Consider the following 20756-nt stretch of genomic DNA (forward strand, 5'->3'; position numbering starts at 1 on the left):
AGCACTTGGGCGGAAGCCCCTTGCAGCGTCCAACAGCGATGCGGCACCCGCGGAGCGGGTGCGGCGAGGTCCGGGGTAGTCTCTCTCCTAGAACGGTGAGCGCGTCCTTGAAGTGCGCTGTCCACACAGTAACGAGTGTCCCACTGGTGCTGGGGGAAATTGACGATTTTAAGGTCTTTCAGTGGGCGGCCGCCAGGGAGAGCGGACCGGAAGTTGATACCGGTCTGGCAGGGACTCCTGGGTGATGGAGTCCCTGACGCTCGCAGCCCTGCAGCCCTCTACCACTGACCAGCAAGCTTCGAGCAAGCACTTGGGCGGAAGCCCCTTGCAGCGTCCAACAGCGATGCGGCACCCGCGGAGCGGGTGCGGCGAGGTCCGGGGTAGTCTCTCTCCTAGAACGGTGAGCGCGTCCTTGAAGTGCGCTGTCCACACAGTAACGAGTGTCCCACTGGTGCTGGGGGAAATTGACGATTTTAAGGTCTTTCAGTGGGCGGCCGCCAGGGAGAGCGGACCGGAAGTTGATACCGGTCTGGCAGGGACTCCTGGGTGATGGAGTCCCTGACGCTCGCAGCCCTGCAGCCCTCTACCACTGACCAGCAAGCTTCGAGCAAGCACTTGGGCGGAAGCCCCTTGCAGCGTCCAACAGCGATGCGGCACCCGCGGAGCGGGTGCGGCGAGGTCCGGGGTAGTCTCTCTCCTAGAACGGTGAGCGCGTCCTTGAAGTGCGCTGTCCACACAGTAACGAGTGTCCCACTGGTGCTGGGGGAAATTGACGATTTTAAGGTCTTTCAGTGGGCGGCCGCCAGGGAGAGCGGACCGGAAGTTGATACCGGTCTGGCAGGGACTCCTGGGTGATGGAGTCCCTGACGCTCGCAGCCCTGCAGCCCTCTACCACTGACCAGCAAGCTTCGAGCAAGCACTTGGGCGGAAGCCCCTTGCAGCGTCCAACAGCGATGCGGCACCCGCGGAGCGGGTGCGGCGAGGTCCGGGGTAGTCTCTCTCCTAGAACGGTGAGCGCGTCCTTGAAGTGCGCTGTCCACACAGTAACGAGTGTCCCCGATAATCTTAATCAGTGCCTAAAAACAAAGTAAGGTGGGACAGTCTCAAGCGGTGCTCTGATAAACCGCCGATACAGATACACCCTGAGGGGAGAGGGGAGGAGTATGAGGAGAAAGAGGAGGAGTATAAAGAGAGAGGGGGAAGTATGTGAAAAGGGGAGGAGTATGAGGAGAAAGAGGAGGAGTATAAAGAGAGAGGGGGAAGTATGTGAAAATGGGCGAGTATGAGGAGAAAAGAGTAGTATAAAGAAAGAGAGGTGTGTATAAAAAGAGCGGGGAGAGTATGACAAGAGAGGGGGTGAATGTGGAGAATAGGGGAGTATAAGGAGAGAGGCGGTATATGAGGACAGAGGGTGGAGTGTGAGGAGAGAGGGAGGAGTATGAGCAGATGGCAGAGTATGAAGAGTATGAAGAGTGAAGGGGTATGAGGAGAGAGGGGAGAGTATGATCAGAGGAGGAAATATAAGGAGAGGTGGGAGTATGAAGAGACGGGAGTCTGAGGGGAGAAGATGAGTATAAGGAGAGAAGGGAGAGTATGAGGAGAGAGACAGGGAGTGTGAGGAGAGAGGGCGAGTATAAGAAGAGAGGGGTGTTTATGAGGAGAGAGGGGAGAGTATGAGGAGAGAGGGGGAAGAATATGGAAAAAGGGGCGACTATAATTCTTAAATGTGCACAGTCTGATTCAAGACCAAAAATATAAGACCATGCATTTTACCAAAACACATTAACAAGACTTAAACGGTGAAGGGACTGCACACATTCCATCTATATAACTACTACATTTCAGTGGACAACCCTGAATCATTTTGCAAATACATATACAATTTGCTGCATTATTTTTGCCAACATTACATCAAATATGTGACACAATAGAACAACAAAGAGGCGCAAGGGACTTTTAAATATGCCCAGAGTGTATACAGCAGTGTATATATACTGACGGGGAAATTGTTAAGGGGGAGGTAAGAGGAGAGAGCGAGGAGTAAGAGGAGAGAGGAGGGAGTATGAAGAGAAAGGGGAGTATGAGGAGAGAGGGGGAGAATAAGGAGAGAGGAGGAATATAAGGAGAGAGGGAGGAGTATGAAGACAGATTGGGGGAGTATGAAGACAGGGAGAATATGAGGAGAAGGGGGAGTATAAGGAGAGAGGGAGCAGTAAGAGGAGAGAGCGGAGAGTATGACGACAGGGGAGAGTATAAGGAGAGAGAGGGGAAAATGAGGATAGAGAAAGAATATGAGGAGAGAGGAGGGAGTATAAGGACATAGAGGGTGAGTATGAGGACAGTGGCAATATGAGAAGAAGGGGGAGTATGAGGAGAAAGGGAGAAGTAAGAGGAGAGAGGGTGGAATATGAGGACAGGAGGGGGTATGAGGACAGGGAGGAGTATGAGGAGAGAGAGGTGAGAATGAGGAAAGAGGGGGAATATCAGGAGAGATGGGAGTATAAGAAAAGAGGAGACTGTGAGGAAAGAGGGGGGAGTATGAGGAGAGAGAGGAGTATGAGAAGAGAAGGGGGAGTATTTGGAAAGAGGGGTGAGTATGAGGAGAAAGGGGGAGATAAGGAAAGAGGAGTGTATATGAGGAGAGAGGACAGAATATGAAGAGTGAGGGGAAAAATATGGAGGAAAGAGGAATAGAAGGAGACGGGCTGTATAAGGAGAGAGGGGGTACTATAAGAAGACAGTAAGAAGTATGAGGAGAGGCAGGAATATGAAGACAGGGAGTAATATGAGGAGAAGGGGCGTATGGGGAGAGAGGGAGGAGTTGCAGGAGAGAGGGGGGAGTATGAGGACAGGGGGGAGTATGAGGACAGGGAGGAGTATGAGCAGAGGGAGGTGAGAATGAGGAAAGAGAGGAAATATCAGGAGAGAGTATAAGGAGAGAGGGAGAGTGGGAGGAGAGAGGGGGGAGTATGTGGAGAGAGAGAAGAGTAATAGGAGAGGGGGGATTATGTGGAAAAGAGGGAATGTGAAGAGAGGGAGGAGTATGAAGGGATGGGGAAGTATGAGGAGGGAGGGAGGTATGAGGAGAGAGGAAGGGTTAAGAGGAGAGAGGGGGAGAATGTGGAAAAAAGGGAAATATAAGGAGAGAGGGGGTGTATGAGGAGAGAAGGGCATATGAGGATGAAAGGGAGTATGAGGAGAGAAGGGGAAATATGAGAAGAGGGGGGAGTATGAGGAGAGAGAGGGCAATATAAGCTGACAGGAGGGAGTATTAGGAGAGAGAAGACGAATATGAGGAGAGAGGGGGAGTATGACGAGAGAGAGGAGGAGTATGAGGTGAGAGGGGGAGTATGAAAAAAGGGGCATGTACGAGGAGAAAAGAGGGGTATGTATGAGCAGAGAAGGGAGAGAATAATAAGAAAAGGTGTGAATTCAGAGAAAAAGGGAAGTATAAGAAAATGTATTAGAAGAGAAGGGGTATTATGAGGAGAGAGGGAGGAGTATGAGGAGATGGAGGAGTATGAGGAGTGAAGGGGGTATGAGGAGAGAGGTGGAAGTATGAGGAGAGAAGGGAGAGAATGAGAAGAGAATGGGGAAAATGTGGACAACAGAAGAGTATAACAAGAAAGAGGGTTTATGAGGAGAGAGGAGGTACTATGAGGAGAGAGGGAATAGTATGAGGAGATGGGAGAGTATGAGGATTGAAGGGGGTATGAAGAGAGAGGGGAAGTATAAGGAAAGGAAAAATATGAGGAGAGAGGGGAGTATGAGGAGACGGGGACTATGAGGGGAGAGGGGGAGTATGAGGAGAGTGGAGAGTATGAGGAGAGAGGAGGGAGTTTAAGGAGAGAGGTAGTATTATGAGGAGAGAAAGCAGACTATAAGGAGAGTGAGGGGGAGTATGAGGAGAGTGAGGGAGTATAAGGAGAGAGGGATGTGTATGAGGAAAGAGGAGGGAGTATAAGGAGAAAGAGTGGAGAATGTGGAAAACGTGGTGAATATAATTGCTAAATGCACACAAACACACAGTGTGATTCTAGACAAAAAATATAAGCCCTTGCATTTGACCAAAACACATGTGCTAGTCTAGAAATGGTTAAGTGACTGCACACATTCCATGTATATAACTACTACATTTCAGTGGACAACCCTGACTCATTTTGCAAATACATAACAAATTTGCTGCATTTGTTTTGTCAACATTACATCCAAAAAGTGACACAATAGAACATCAAAAAGGCACAAGGGGCTTGTAAATCTGCTCCAGAGTGTATACAGCAGTGTATGTATACTTACTGGGAAATTGTACATTTAGAGCACAAGTCTGATTCTAGACAAACAACACTACTAATTACTCTTGAAGGGCTAATATCACTGCACATATTACAGAAATATACGTATTGCATTTTCCTGTACAACCATGAGTCATTTTCCAAATACAAAACCAATAACCGTTATTTAATTCTATCAAAACTAGAAAAAAAGGATTGCTTTATAAGCACTTATGTATCTGAAAACACAATACATACAAAAATGCTTCTCTCAGAACAATCACTAAATGCAGACAGACGCACAGTGGGATTCTAGAAAAAAAATATTACACCTAGCATTTTACCAAAACACGTTTACTAGTCTACAACCAGTTAAGTGACTGCACACATTCCTTGTATATAACTACTACATTTCATTGGTCAATCCTTACTCATTTTTCAAATACATAAGCAAATTGATGCATTTTTTGTGACAACATTACATCAAAAAAGTGACACAATACAACAACAAAGAAGCACAAGGGGCTTGTAAATCTACACCAGAGTATATGCAGAAGTGTGTGTGTGTATACTAACTGTGAAATTGTAGATTTAAAACACAAGTCTGATTCAAGACAAAAAAAATAATTAATTACTCTTGAAGGGCTAATATGGGTGCACACATTACAGAAATATAATTACTGCATTTTACTGTACAACCATGAGTCATTTTGCAAATACATAAACAATTTCCTGCATTATTTGTGCGAACATTGTATCAGAAAAGTAATGCAATGGCAGCACAAAGACACACAAGAGGCTTGTAAATATACCCCAGAGAATTTACAATAGTGTATGTATACTGACTGGAAAATTGTAGATTTAAAACACAAGCCTAATTCTAAACAAGCAACACTATTAATTACTCTACAACTGAAAAAGTGACTACACATTCTAAATTTTTTAGTACTGCACTTTATTGCACAAAGCTTACTCACTAAACACATTAACTTACCAAATGGTTTTATCAAAAACTCAGAATGTGATTTGAACACTTTAGAAGGATAAACACATTATTCTTACTAAAAACAAAATTCACCACATACATTCCCTTACAAGTTATCAACACACCTTTCAAGTTGATTTGTAGATTAATAAGAATGCCAGTCATACAGCAGATATTCTTATACATAATCTCTCTGCTTCAGTGTTCACAGCAAAACCAATAAACGGCACATTTTCCCTCGCAATTTAAACGTATATACATATTAATAACAAATCAAATTGCTTCACACATTAATTCAAAACCAAACACATTTCTATTGGTTGAACATTTGAACCCTTTCCAACTCACTTAACTTTGAACCCTACCCCCAACACATCATGCAAAAGTCACCTGTCCACAGAGGTCAAAAGTTCAGCACACTGTAAAACACTCCTCTTCAACAAGTTTAGACTCTGCAAAAGGTACTTACTTTTAAGTACCAATAAAGAGAAAAGCTCTTGTTAGAACCAACCAACATCTAAACACATAAGCTTGATAGATATCCCCCGGGGCTCAAATTAAACTTTGGGGACTGTGGGGGGAGCCCCAACGCCCCCAAGGTCCCAGCCAGCTCCCCATGTCCTTCGGGAGCAGGCATTGTATGCTGCTCTCCCTGATGAAAAGCAATCTGCTTTCCTATTTGATAGAGAGAGCAGGCTAACCTGCTCTCTCTTCCAAATAGGAAAGCAGTTTGCTATGGTAGGGCGGGAACCGTGAGGTTCCCCCCCTACCATAGCAAAGAGCAGTGCCCTGGGGGTAGGCACCCTGGGACACTGTAGGAGCTGGCCCTGAGGTGGCGGTCCCCAGGGCCATCAAAGGCTCCAGGAGGGGGCCGTGCGGCCCCCCTCCCATGATATGTAAAGCCCCAGGGAGTGGTGTACCCCGGGGCTGGGGGTCCATCACGGACCCCCCAATTTAAATATTAGAGCTCCTGGGAGCTAGCGGTCTCCCGGGGCATGTGGGGGTTTCAATCCCCCCACAGGTTTATTTTATTTTTTTTAAAAAGCCCTGGGGGTGGCGGTACCCGGGGCTGCGGGGCGGGTCCGTGAGCCCCCACATATATATTGTTAAAGGCCCCTCAGGGCCCCCCATTATAAATAAAAACATTGCACCCGGGATTTGGCACCCCGGGCTAATTAACAATAAAGCGGGCTTTGTTTTTTTTTTACTTTTTCACGGCGTACTCGTACCCTACGCATATCCTGTGATTTAAAAAAAAATATTTTGACCTTGGTGATCATTGTGAAACTCCCTGAGCAGCCCTAGGGGGTCAGGAAGACGTATAGCAAATAGCAAACTTTTCCTGTCAATCTACACACTCAATTAACACACACATATACAAATAAATAACAAATCACATTTATTCCCACATTAAATCAAAACGAAACACACTTTTCTATTGCTTGAACTTTTGAATCCTTTCCAACTGACAAAACTTTCAACCCTACCTCCATTATGCCTTCTGCCTGTTACCATAGAAACACTTCAGGGAACAGTTAACTAAGCACACAGGTGAAAAGTTCATCAAACAATGTTGCAAATCAAAACAGCAAGTGTGCTTGACTTGTCAATATACCAGCTTTTCTTAAGTAACGTTCTTTTCAATCACTTTTTGTTAATCAATAAATATCAGGCTTTTAAAAAACAGAAAATTGCACCCTAGTTTTCTGTGTAAAATGTTTTCTAACAACCAATCGTTTCTTTGCTTTTTTTAAAACTGCATCTTATCCACTTTTTTAGAAAAATCTTATTTTTCAAACTGCCATTTCATTTACAGAGACCATCTGAGTGCATCCAGACCCCTCTTCAAGGTGCTTACAGTGTGGATTGTGGGACACAGCTATATTTTCTGGAGTCAAAGGTACGCAGAACAGAGAGGAAATCACAAAGTCCTAGGTTTACCAAATGTATACATTAAATGTCACTTAAACAGTCAATCACACAGCTACTAAATCCTCCATCCAGACACTTATGCATCCACTCATTGTTCAATGAGGATTACTATATATATAATACATATTTGAATATCAAACAAAACCATATTCACTGGATGATGTCATCAGTGATGTAATTTGAGATGTCATCAGTGATGCCATCAGCGATGTCACTGACCATGTCATGAATGGTGTAATATGTGACATCATCAGCAGTGCATTGCATGCGCACGAGTTATAGTTAGTAGAACTAATTATAACAGAGAAATATCAATGGTTTTGTACGAGTGAAATGTCCGGCTAACTATAACAGCCCTGAAGCCATGTTTTTTCAGTGAATTTCTAAGGTTTTTTAAATGCTACTTCCTCACTATAACAAGCCTGAAACCTACTTTTTTCAGTGAATTTCAAAGGTTTTTTAAATGCTAATTTCTAACTTCAACGTAACTGAAACCTATGGTTTTTTAAGTGAATTTCAAAGCTTTTTTAAATGCTAGTTTCTAACTATGCCTATAGAGGTAAGACATGTGAAGAAAGAAGAAAAAAGACACAGAAAGAAGGAAAAGAAATGCAGAAAGAAGCAACAGAAGTACTCAAAGATGAAGAAAAGTGCGTGCAGGAAGAAGAAAGACGTGCAGAAAGAACAAACAGAGGAGCAGATAGAGGCGGTGTTGCAAAATCATCCTGTACCCGCACATTTTTCAGATGGGTACTGGTGGTAACTGACTGAATAATGAGTCCTAGAGCCAGTGCTAAGCTAAAAGACACTTAGAATACAGTTAAAACACCTGCATATACTAGGGAACACTATGCGTTGGGGTACCCCGTTATTAGTATGACCTCCTCTGTAAGCCACTAGTATATAATATATAATAGGGCAGGAGGATTAAAACTACCTCTTAAAATGCGCCACAGGACGTGTTTGCACACTGGTGAAGGGGGGGGCTGAGCTGAAGTGTAAGCACCATTGCAGAGAGGTGTAAAAAATGGGCACAGCCTGCACCACCTCTCTGCAACGCAGTGCAGTGGCGCTTACTGGAAGCACCTGGTGGGCTAGTTGGGTGACCCCCAGGGTCCCTAAGGATTGAAGGGGAATTTTTTCCCCAACATAAAATGAGCCACAGGGCGTGTTTGCACATGTCACCTCAGGCCCGCTAGGTACCTTTAGTAAGCACCATAGAGCTGCATTCCAGAGAGGTGTAAAAACGGGCATGGCCTCCGAACACATGTCTGCGACGCAACTCCCTGGAACATACTGGAGATACCTGTTGGGCTAGTTGGCCCTCAGGGACCATCAGTATTGAAAGAGAGTTAATCCCCCCACTTAAAACACGCCACATGGCACGTTTGCACAGTAGTGAAGGAAGGGGGCGTGGCCCTGAGGTGTAATGTCTGCAAACACATCCTGTGGCAAGGTTTAAGTTGGGGAATTAATTCCTCCTCAATCCTGAAGCTCCCAGGGGGCCAACTAGCCCACCAGATCCCTACAATATGCGCCAGAGAGCTGCGTTGCAGAGAGGTGTTCAGAGGCTACGCCCCTTTTTACAACACTCTGCAACTGAGCTATGTGGCGCTTGCTGGAGGTACCTAGTTGGCTCCCAGGGACCCTCAGGATTGAGGAGGAAATGATTCCCCACCTTAAACCGCACCACAGGGTGTGTTTGCACAGATGAGAACTCAGGCCCTTCCCCCTCCCTTCACCACTGTGCAAACGCGCCCTTTGGCGCGTTTTAAGTTGGGGGATTAACTCCCCTTTAATACTGAGGGTCCCTGTGGTGCAACTAGCCCATCAGCTACTTCCATTAAGCGCCACAGAACTGCGCTGCAGAGAGGTGTAAAAAGATGCTTGGCCTTAGAACACCTCTCGGCAACACAGCCCCCTGGCGCATACTGGAGGTTCCTGGTGGGCTAGTTGGCCCCTAAGGGACCCACAGTATTCAAGGGGAATTCTTTCCCCATCTGCAAACGCGCCAGGGGGCGCGTTTCCAGAGTGATGCTGGCAAGGACGGGGCCACTGGCACGATGCCGGTCTTTTTTCCCATTTTTTTGAAGAAGGGGGTTATATGGCCCCCCTTCTTTTCCAATTTTACTGGCCCTGTGGACCTCATCCCCCAGGGCTTCCCCTTTTATTTATTTTAATAAAACAAATTTGGAAGTTGCCCAGGGGACTCCATCCCCCGGGGCCTGACCTCTCTTTGGGGACCGTGGGGAGGTCCCCAATCCCCCCACGGTCTCGCCGGCTCCCCGCCTCCTGCGGTAGCCGGCATTGCTTTTCCACATGGGGAGCTGCTAAGATGCCGCTCCCCGTGTGGAAAACCACATTGGTTTGAATTATGAAAGAGAGAGCCGCGAGGCTCCTACCCTGCCATAGCAAAGTAAAGTGTCCTGGGGTGGGCATCCCCGGGACACTGTAGGAGCTGGCCCTGTGGGGTGGCAGTCCCCAGGGCCACGACAATGCTCCAGAGGGGGGCCACTTGGCCACCCTCCCACAATATACAAAGTCCAGAGGGTTGAGGTCCCTGGGGCTGGGGGGGTCCATCACAGACCCCAAATTTAAATATTTGGAGCCCTAGGGAGGTGGCAGTCTCCGGGGCGTGTGGGGGGGCTTGAAACCCCTCACACAGGCTATAATTTTTTAATACAAAAGACCCAGGGGTGGTGGTACCTGGGGCTGGGGGGCTGAGAGCCCCCACACTTATTTTGAAGAAGCCCCAGGGGGTGGTGGTGGTACCGTGGATGGGGGGCGGAGAGCCCCCTGCACTTATTTTGAAGAAGCCCCGGAGGGTGGGGGTGCCCAGGCTGGGGGGGCCTGAGAGCCCCTGCACTTATTTTGAAGAAGCCCCAGGGTGGCAGTACCCGGGGCTGGGGGGGCCTGAGAGCCCCACACACTTATTTTGAAGAAGCCCTGGGGATGGTGGTAACTTTAAAGAACCCAGGGGGGCTGTCGCTGGGTCTGAGGGGCCCCACTGGGCCCCCCTTTACATAATTAGTATTGCCCCCAGGGTTTGACCCCCCAGGGGCTAATTGCCAAGGAAGCGCAGAAGCCAACGCTTTGTTTTTATTTTTTTAACAGCAGGATCCGCGCACCCTGTGTGGATTTTGCTGGATATTTCTACCCTGCCCCTTTTTTGCATTTTGCCTGTTTGTTTTACTGTTTTCCTGTGCCTTGGTTCTACCGAGGCACAAGATGGCTGCCAACACTTCCTGGTGTGGAGTGTTGACAGACAATTAGCATACAGCTTGTCATCAGGAGGGTGTGCGTATCCTTTGCAGCCATATATATATCTGTGATTTACTTTTGATTTTCTCAGCAACTACTGAACGGATTTTACACCATTTAACCAAAAGGCACAAGTCTGAACCAAGGACTACCTTTTTGCCAAATTTGGTGTAATTCCGTTCAGCAGTTCGGGCTGTAGCTGCGATTAAAGGTTCCTATGGAAAATTGCATGGGGAAAACACGTTTTGGGACCCCTTTTTTCTCAGCCCCCGCTTGAAGAATCACCCGAGACTTTCAAGATAGGAGCGGACCGGAGAGCTCACCAGTTTTGAAAATTTCAAGAAGATTCATCAACCGGCGCCAAAGATATTCCAAATAGAATGTTGTGGATTTCCTATGGATAATAGATCCTAACTATAACTACCTACTGGCGACCAGCAGTAGATATTAATATATATATATATATATATATATATATATATATATATATATATATATATATATATATATATATATATATATATATACATATATACACACATATATATGTAATATATACATATGTTAAGCAGACTGAAATAATTTTTATATATATATATATATATATATATATATACACGTTAAAAACCATAGTTATTATTCATATTTGTTCAAAGAAATACACATATCTAGATTCATACATATAATCAAATTATAAATGTATACTTACAAACACAGGGATGTGCTGTACATTAGTGGTTGCTTATGGTGGTTATGAAGGAAAGAGCTAACTCTTGAGTAGTCTTCTGAAGTTAAGATAGTTATCCATGGAGCTTATATTTGGGGGTAATTAATTCCATGGTTTGGCTGCTTGGACAGATAAAGATTTATCTCCTATGCTTTTTTGTATGAGGGGCTTTTGAGGAGAAGTGTCAAACTTGAGCAGAGGTTATTTTTTATTGTTGAAACATTTGATCCCCAGTAGAAGCCTTTGTGTACTCAAGTTTGGACAGCACAAGAGAGATAGTAGAATGGACATTATGTGGAAGTCCCAGGTGGGGGAAGATGCGGCACAAAGTTTTTAAAGAAATGAAGCTTGATTTTGCTAATTTGTCAACTTGGACATTCATTGATAACTTGGAGTCCATGGTAATTCCAAGGTTTCTCACTTCCCCAGATACTGTAAGGGATAGGGGTCCCAAGTTGTCACTTTAGGCACAGGTATAAGAAAGAAAACACATTGACAAAAACAGAAAGCAATGTGGAGCCATTTCACCAATTCAACTGATTTCATGGTCATCTGGTGTACCAGATCATGTTAGTAATGGGTGTTCCTTTTTCTTTCTCTGGCTGCCAGTAACATATAGAACTATAAATGAAACCAGTTAATAATCAGAATGATTCTCACAGAGGGATTCTGAGTGATATTACATAGATAACAAGAGCCATAAAATAGACAGCAACAAAGCTAGTGTTTATGAGGAAGTCAGTCGGAACCCCAAGGTGAAAAACATCCCTGTTATTCATTTTTAACCCAGCCCTACGTTTATTGTATGTTTGCCCCCCAAAATCATTTGTCATTGTTTTCAATTGTTACACAGGGGCAGAGGAGTAATTAGGGAGCAACACAGCTCATTGCCTCTCTCCCCTGTCCCAAATGTAGCCTCCTGACATCCACCATCACCATCCTCTATGCTTCCATTCCCCTACAGAAACTGTCTTATCTGCTTGGCACTATAGCAGAGAGCCAGCACAACATTGACAGAATTTTACAGAGCCCTGTCAGAGCAGTGCAGGAATTCCTTTATGATCTATCAACACTGGAAGTAACTTTTGTTTCCCATGTTGATTCATATATTGCAGTGAATAACTGTATATAGCCGGCTCTTTCTATGATATACAAAAATGAGGTATACTGTGCATAGTCCAGGTATTCCCTTACTGGTGGACAGGTGCTTGTTCTGGCAGTCCCAAGCTGCTCTGCTAGGGGGTAGTTTTGTTGAGCAACCTTAGAATTATCAGAGAGGTCATCCACTCAATAGACATCCACTCAACACACAGCCAATAAATGATACACATGACTTCGTAAATAGACCCACTTCAATTTATAAAAATAACACTTATCTTTATATAACTTTAGGCACCAACATTATCAAAATTAGGTAAGCACCTTTTAAAATAGCAAATTTGAAGAAAACATGGTTTGATACTTTAAATCATAATTTAAGCACTTTACGGCAATGTTAACGTATGCAGAAAACATAACCAGCATAGAATCACTTAAGAATGACGTACAGGGCCCAGTCAGTCAGTCAATACCACTTTATAGGATTAATAACCTTACCTTACCTGAGTCTTAAGGCGGGTATGGGGCAAGGTCAAAGGCAACACCAACTGGTCAGCTCAGGAGACACTGGGGCGTCTGGTGCGGAGGTGTGTTCTTCAGTGTCTGGTAATTTTTTTTTTTCAAAACCGTTTTTATTAAGAGTTCAAGCAAGATTCGGTACAGCCCTCCACAGTCAGGAGGAGACTGTCAATGACACATATGTAAAGGCACAGCATTGAACCCAGAGTTTTAGAATGACATACCCCAAATCTCCCCCATCCCACCTATACCCAAGAACACCCTCCAACCCCAGTCCCAACTACCTACCCCTTATCCCACCCAAACCCAGTGCACGTGATCACAGCTTAACAACATGAGATGAAAAGTAAAGGCGGTGTCGGCCAGCGGCCTAGGGTACAGGATCTACATCTGGAGGCAGCACATCGTCAATGTCCGTCGGGGGGTCAAGGGCCAGGCCCCTATAGTCCGCCCACCATTTCTAGATTTTGTAATGTTTGCGGGGGCACCCCCGGGCTTCAAATACAGGCTGCTCCAGGCCCATGAGAAAGTCCAATCCTGCCTTCCAAGCACCAAGCGGGGGGGCACGTTCACTCTTCCAGGCCTGGGCCAGATCCCGCTTGGCCACCACCAGCCCCAGCAGCAACAGGTGACGTTTGTAAATGTTGCCCCCAACGTTTTCTAGGACATGAAGAAGGCCCAGCCTAGTGGTACGGGGCAAGTCCCACCCCAACACCTCCGACAGGCAGTCCCAAACCCCAGCCCAGAATCTAGTCAGACTCTCACAGGACCACACGGTATGGAAAAGTGTCCCCCTTTCAGCACCGCACCTCAGACACTCCGGAGCGGCTATAAGACCCGCTCGCCACAGACGGTCCCTAGTATAGTAAGCCCTGTGAAGATATTTAAATTGGATAAAATGAAGACGGATGGCTATAGCAGCACCATGGGGAGATTCAAGGGCCTCACGCCAGTCATCATCATCCAAGGGGCCAACATCATTCTCCCAGGAGGCCTTCAATGTCGAGAGGGAAGGGGAACAATGTGTAACCAGGGAGCGATAAATCTGAGAGACCTTCTTGTCACCCAGGTCTCCCATAAAAAGTTTTGCCTCAATGGGACTAAAGTCAGGGAGTTCCTCCAGACCCAATAGGCTAGGGGCGAGGGCGTGACGGAACTGAAGGTACCGGAAGAATTGGGACCCGGGAATGCTAAATTCAGAACTAAGGTACTGAAAGGACTTAAGCATAGTGCCAGTAAGGACATGGCCGAGGGACGAGATCCCAATCGCGTCCCAGCCACCAAACCCGGACAGAGACGTCAGCGCTGGAAGCAGGCCATTACGCCATAACGGAGTCTCGGGCGTCAGTCTACCCCACCAGCCCATACGGTGCAGGGCCTGTCGCCAGACCGCAAAGACCACCTGGGTGACCTGCGGCAGCAGTCGCCTCCGCCTGGCCGAGTACAGCAAGGTGTGGAGGGAGGCACCACCCATTAGTGAATGCTCCAGAGCATAGGCCGGATCACTGCGGTCCCCATACCACCACTCGTTAAGCACAAGGAGATGGGAGGCCTGATAATAAGACAGTATATCTGCGGGCGCCAAGCCGCCGCAATATGTAGAAAGAAAGCACGTGCGCAGCGCCACCCTGGAGGCACCCCCGGCCCACAGAAACCAGCCCAGCACAGAGTTAACACTTCGGAACCACTGCGGGTCGGTCTTAAATGGATGGTTCTGCAGCTGGTAGAGAAGCCGAGGCAGGGCCACCATCTTGAAGATGGCCAACCGGCCATAAATATTAAGAGGCATACGCGTCCACGTCTTGACGTCCAGCTGGACCCGATCCCACACCGGCTGGATGTTCCGATCCCACGCCACCGAGGCCGAGGCAGAGAGGAAAATGCCCAAGTACTTCATGCCATCTACAGCCACCTGGAGGGACGCAGCCCAAGGACAGATCACCGTGTCACCCCCCAACACCCATAGGGTCGACTTGCGTGGGTTAAGGAAGAGCCCCGACGCCTGACCAAACTCTTGCATTAGTTCAAGGATACGAGGGCCCGTACGCTGTAAGTCAGTCATGAAGAAAAGCACGTCATCGGCATACAGAGCTATGCAATCCGAGTGATCCGCTCCCCATACGAAGCCTCGATAAAGCGCATCGCGGCGCACCCGGGCGGCCAGTGGCTCCATAGCCAGCGCAAACAGGTATGGGGAGAGTGGACACCCTTGACGAGTGCCCCTGGTCACAGGAAACCGAGCGGAAATTGCCCCAGAGACACGCACCGAGGCAGTGACATCCGTATAAAGCAACTTTACATAGGAGACGAAGACCGGGCCCAGGTTCAGCAGCGGCAGAAGAGAAAGAGAAAGGTCCAGCTGACCGAATCGAAGGCACTGTCAATATCAGCCAGCAGAAGCGCCGCCTGATCTCCTGAAGACCCAATCGCATCGATCGCAGCCTGCGCCCGCCGAATGTTGTGCCTCGTCGCCCGGCGTGGCATAAAGCCCGCCTGATCCAGGTGGACGAGGGCCGAAATGTGTGGAAGCAGGCGGTTCGCGAGTGCCTTGGCCAGGAGCTTGGCTTCAAAATTAATGAGGGATATGGGACGATAAGACTCATGGCAATCTGGGGGTCTACCCGGCTTCTGGAATACCACGATTTCGGCATGGCGCCAGTCCGGGGGGAGGCTGCCACGCTCCCGCGCCTACTCCAAGGCCCGTTTGTAATGTGGCCCGAGCTGTAGATAAAATTTCCTATAGAATTCGCTGGGGAACCCGCTCGGCCCCGGTGCTTTACCTACATTGAGTTGACCCAGTGCGTCGCCCAACTCCTCAGCCGTTAGGGGAAGATCTAAAGCATCACGCACTTCATTGGAGACAGCAAGCGGAGGGACTGCCGCGAGGTAACCCTCGATGCAGTCGGGGGAGAGACTCTCCCGAGAGGCGTACTGACGCCCATAATAGCGCGCAAAGCTTGCTGCAAGAATCGCAGGGTCCATTATTGCCACCCCGGCGTCGTCAACAAGCCCCGGCAGAGTAAGTGGCTGCAAAGTCTGTTGACAAAGCCTCTGGAGCATGGTGCAAGACTTGTCGCCCCACTGGTACACTCTACTACGCGTAGCCAACCACGCCTGGCGAGCCTCATCCAATAAGACCGAGGAGTAAGACTGCTGTGCCTGTAGAAGCAGCCACAGCGTGATATCATCGGCTACCTCCCTGTGTTGCGCCTCCAGCTCCTCCACCCACGCCGCAGCGGTAACAATACTTTCTTGCCGAGTGCGGCGAGCAGAAGCACACCAAGCGATATCTATACTCCTCAAGGTGGGCTTCATAGCTTCCCAGACCGTCATCGCGTCCACCCCCTCGTAAAGTTGTCCTGCCAATAGCGAGCAATCGCACCGCGTAGGTGCTGGGAGTAAACTGGACGCTGCAGGTGCCACGTAGACATCCGCCACCGGAACGGTTGGCGCGCCTTGCAAAGGTCAATTTGGACCGCCACGGGGGAATGGTCAGATAACCCGCGAGGCCGGATTGCCGCCCCCTTCACCCTATCAAGGAAGGCCCCCGGTACAAACACACAATCAAGGCGCGAGAGGGAGCCATGAACAGCTGAGACATATGTGTATTCCCGCCTCTCCCCATGCAGGTGCGGCCAAACATCCACCCATCCAAGACCATCAATCATGGCCCCCAACCATGTAGGGGAGGCTACGGTCGCCACCCCCTGCCCCCTCTACCTGTCCAACGCCACGTCCACCACATCATTCCAGTCACCACCAATTACAGCCAAGGAGCGGGGGAGCTCAGTCCATAGGGCAAACAATTGCTCCGCAAGGGTCCACTGCAGCGGGGGAGGGGCATACACACTACCAAACACCACAGGCTCCGCACCAATCTTCCCCTGTACAAACACAAAGCGGCCCTGAGGGTCGAGCCACTGATGCTCGTGAGTGTAAGCCAACCGTCTGTGGATAAGAATGGCCACCCCCCTCGAGCCCCTAGTAAACCCGGCATGGAACACCTGATGAAAGCCAAATCGTTGCAAACTCAATGCCTTAGTGCCCAGCATGTGTGTTTCCTGGAGAAGTAGCACATCCGCCAGGTCCCTCTTCGCCCAGCGAAGCACTGCCCCCCGCTTAATCTTGCCCAGGAGCCCCCGAACATTCCAGCTTAGAATATGCATGGAAGCGCCAGATGACGCTATTCGTGGAACATCAGCCATTATCACAATTTGCCAAACCCCACAATCCCCAGCTCCCGACCCAGGCCTCCGGCACCCCAGTTGCAAAAATCACAAAGACCACGTGCACCCCACAAAACAGAACCCCGAAACCCACAACCCCCGATGACCAGACCCACCCAACGAGCAACCCAACATCCCAATTCCCCCCTCCCCCACCCCTATACCTCAAGAAACAATGAAGTATCTGTCGCGGCATACGGTACTTCAGGCCCAAAACATAACGCCGAAAGCCAGTCATGCCAAAGGATCCCAAACAGCCCCCCTACCACCAACCAAACACACTCATAAAACCACCCCCCAGTCCCAACAGGAGGAGGCAGCCCATGGAACGTGCCCCAAACCCCCCCCCCCAGCATATATCACAATCAAATGCAATGCATCACAAAGAACATCAGTCCGCAAGAGTCCTAAGCATTCGCCAAAGAACAAGGTAATACTGCACCAACCCATGTCTGTACCGCCGACCAGTATGCAGCCGCCGCAGTGCACGGCCATAGATGAATGGCAAGGAGTAGACAGTCAGCGGACAATGATCAAGGGCCCTTGCCAGAGTGATAGGTATCAGGCTGCGTGTCCCCCAGAAGGGGGTCTCGGGACAAGGACCTCCGTCTTGAGCGAGACTTTCGATGCCGCTTCCCTTTGTTCGGCTGATCGCTCCGTTCCTGAGAGGAGCTGCGCGAGGATCCGGAGTGCAACCCCAGCTGGACGTGTGGTCGAAGCCTGACTGCCTCGTCGGTCCATCTGAAGACGGCCTCCGGAGTATCGAAAAAGTGGGTCTTAGAGTTGAAGATCACCCGGAGGCGGGCCGGGTAGAGCAGCGAGTATTGAATCTTCAGGCGTCGCAGCTTGGCCTTGGCTGCCAGGAAGGAATGCCTCTGCTGTTGGACCAGCCTGGTATAGTCCGGGAAAATCATAATCTTATAGTTATCATAGAGCAGAGTGTCTTTTACCGTGCCTCACGGAGAATGACGTCCCTATCATGGAAGTTGAGGATCCGGGCGATGATCGGACGAGGCCGCCCCCCAGCCGGCGGCTTCTGTGTCAAGGCGCAATGGGCGCGCTCCACCACGAAGCAGCGCGATAGGGTGTCCGGAGGTAGCCAGCTCTCCAGCCACCGGGATAGGAAAGCATCCATAGGCCCCTTCTCGCAGTCCTCCGGAAAGCCGACAAAGAGCAGGTTGTTCCGCCGCGCCTGCCCTTCAGCGTCCTCCACACGAAGTGCTAGGCTCCGCTGCGTCTGCTCCAGGTCGGCAACCCTTTTCTTCAGGGCGCCAATGTCGCCTTCTACCGTCGTGACCCTGGTTTCTGTTTCAGTGATACGGGCGACCGCATTGCGAAGGTCCTGGCGCAGTAGCATCACATCGGCACCCACCGCGCCGATCTTCGCATCCAGCATGTCACGGGACTGCGTAATGGCCGTCAGCAGCGCTGCATTGTCCGGTCCAGCATTCTGGCCCCCCACCGGCTGCCCCGGCACCTCCTCCAGAGCCGGTGTATTTATCAGTAGGTCCCGTCTTAGCGGCGGCAGTGCCGCCCCCGCCTCTAGTCATGGCGGCAGCAGAGACGGCCAGGCACCGCGCACCCGCAGCAGGGTCGCCCCGTGCGAATGGCTATCAATCAGGCCCTGGCCGGGGCGTCCGGAGCACACCAAGCCACTCGGTATCCAAATGTCACCAGTCCGCCAAAACACAGGCCGGGACCCCGGCAAAGTCACTCCACCAAGGCGCAGTAGTCACCAGTCACAGGCCCAGAGCGGGGCTGCCGAGATGGCGCCGCTAGTCTATCCGCTCCAGTCGGCTCGGCAGGCCCCTCGAGTCCGTTAAGGTAGCCCGAACGGGGCGATTGTCGGATCTGCACTGTCGCCTCGTCGGGACACCACTCCGCAGGATGCAGCAGCAGGGCGCGTCGTCCTTCAACCTCCGGTGACTCCGCCCCAATCGCTCGGGCCCAGACGCACGACGTCCGGCCGGCGTCTAGGGCTTGCCGGCGGGCGGGACAAAAATTGAGGTACCGGCTCGCCACGCAGCAAGTAGGCCCAGCAGGCACACTCTCCAACGGACGCGCCAGCGGAGGTCCGGAGCTCCAACAACCACACCACCGTGCTCCGCCGGACACTAGCAAGCACCTCCACAGCAGTAGATAAATTAGCGGATAAGGATCGGGCCGGCAGGAGCTCTACAGAGCCGCGTCCGCCATCTTCGCCCTCGAAGCCACGCCCCCAGTGTCTGGTAATTTTTATACTTTTTTATTGATGCACCTCACTCTAATGTTAACCTATGGAGGAAAACCATGTATTGCATTCAGACACTCAACAGTGATATACAGGCCCAATCATTTGGACTTAAGGTGAGTATGGGGCGGGTCAAAGGCAGCATTGCTTGGGGACACCTTTTGTCCTTTCCTCCATTACAGAGAGGTGACCTATGCAGAGGTGTCTTTAAGCATTGAGTTTTCCTCACTGGAGCACTGGGGGTAGAGGGGGCCTGCAATCAGAGGCTGCAGGTGGCAGTGTGAAGTCCACAGAGGACAAGTCAAGGGTGGACTTTGTTTCTGGAGGTCCAATGGACCATGCTGGCACAGTTGGCCTACTTCAGCTCAGGCTAAGTAGCACTGGTTCAGTGGTGCTTTGCAGTGCTGGGTTTTTGTGGTTCTGGAGTCTCACAATCTTTTTTGGGGTGCCTGTATGATGCAGGGATGCAGCTCTGCTTCTCCACTGGGGTCCCTGGTTCTTTGTTGAAGGCTGTCAGGCCACCCAGGCTTTGGAGGAACAACACCTGTAGGATGAGATGACTTTTGGCACACTTCAACAAAACAGCAGACAGGCAGCCGGGCTGGTGCCAGGTCAGGTGCTTCTTACTTAGTCTTTGCTTTTGCAACTCTTCAGTGTCCTTCTTCTTCATAGGTCATCAGGAATCTTGGGACCACGTTGGCACCGTAGGCCCACTTCAGCTCAAGCTAGACGGCTCAGGTTCAGTGGCCTTTCTGGTTTTGGGTTTTTGCGGTCTTGGAGCCTCACTGTTCAGTCTTTGATACATGCAAGATGGAAGATTAGAGTTCTGCTGTTCCACTGGAGTTCCTGAGTCTTCAAAGAAGTGCTGGCAATATCCCCAGTCTTTGGAGGATCAGCAGCTTGCAGGGCGAGAAAACATTTGTGCAATTGTTAAGACTATACGAACAGGCTCCGAGGACTCGTGCCAAATTGTTTCTTCTGCAGTTCTTTCTTTCGCAGCTCTTTGGCTAGTATAGTGCATTACCCAATGGACTACTTACCCCTGGGATCATTACACCATCTATATGAATACTTCCTGGGGAAAGTAGGCATAAACCTGTCCCGGAGATCCTAAATTCACCATCACCAAAATATTCACTTCTGAAAAGTTGCATCCACTTCAAGTAGACCAGATCAGGGGTGGTACTCACCTGAGGGTGGACATGCCTGTCTTGACTAGCTAATTTTCCCGCCGGTCCAGGTAGCAAAGTGTTCTGGACAAAGAGGTTACGTGTCTCTCTTGTGAGCCTCTATGAAGCGCCCTGGCCCTGGAATGCTAATCTGCAGGTCATCCTGTGGGTGGGGGTGCAAAGCACCCTGTGCATGAGCAGTTATGGTTTATGGCCCCCTGAAAGAAAAGGCACTCATCCTTGGCATTCATAAACCTGTCTCAGGTGTTAGGCTGATGAAAACCAGTCAGTCAGCACACCATGAACTGGTAGGCCTCTAAGGGGCACTTCTAAGGTGC

This window comes from Lissotriton vulgaris, chromosome 5 (genome assembly GCF_964263255.1).
Source record: "Lissotriton vulgaris chromosome 5, aLisVul1.2, whole genome shotgun sequence".
NCBI classification, from domain to species: domain Eukaryota; kingdom Metazoa; phylum Chordata; class Amphibia; order Caudata; family Salamandridae; genus Lissotriton; species Lissotriton vulgaris.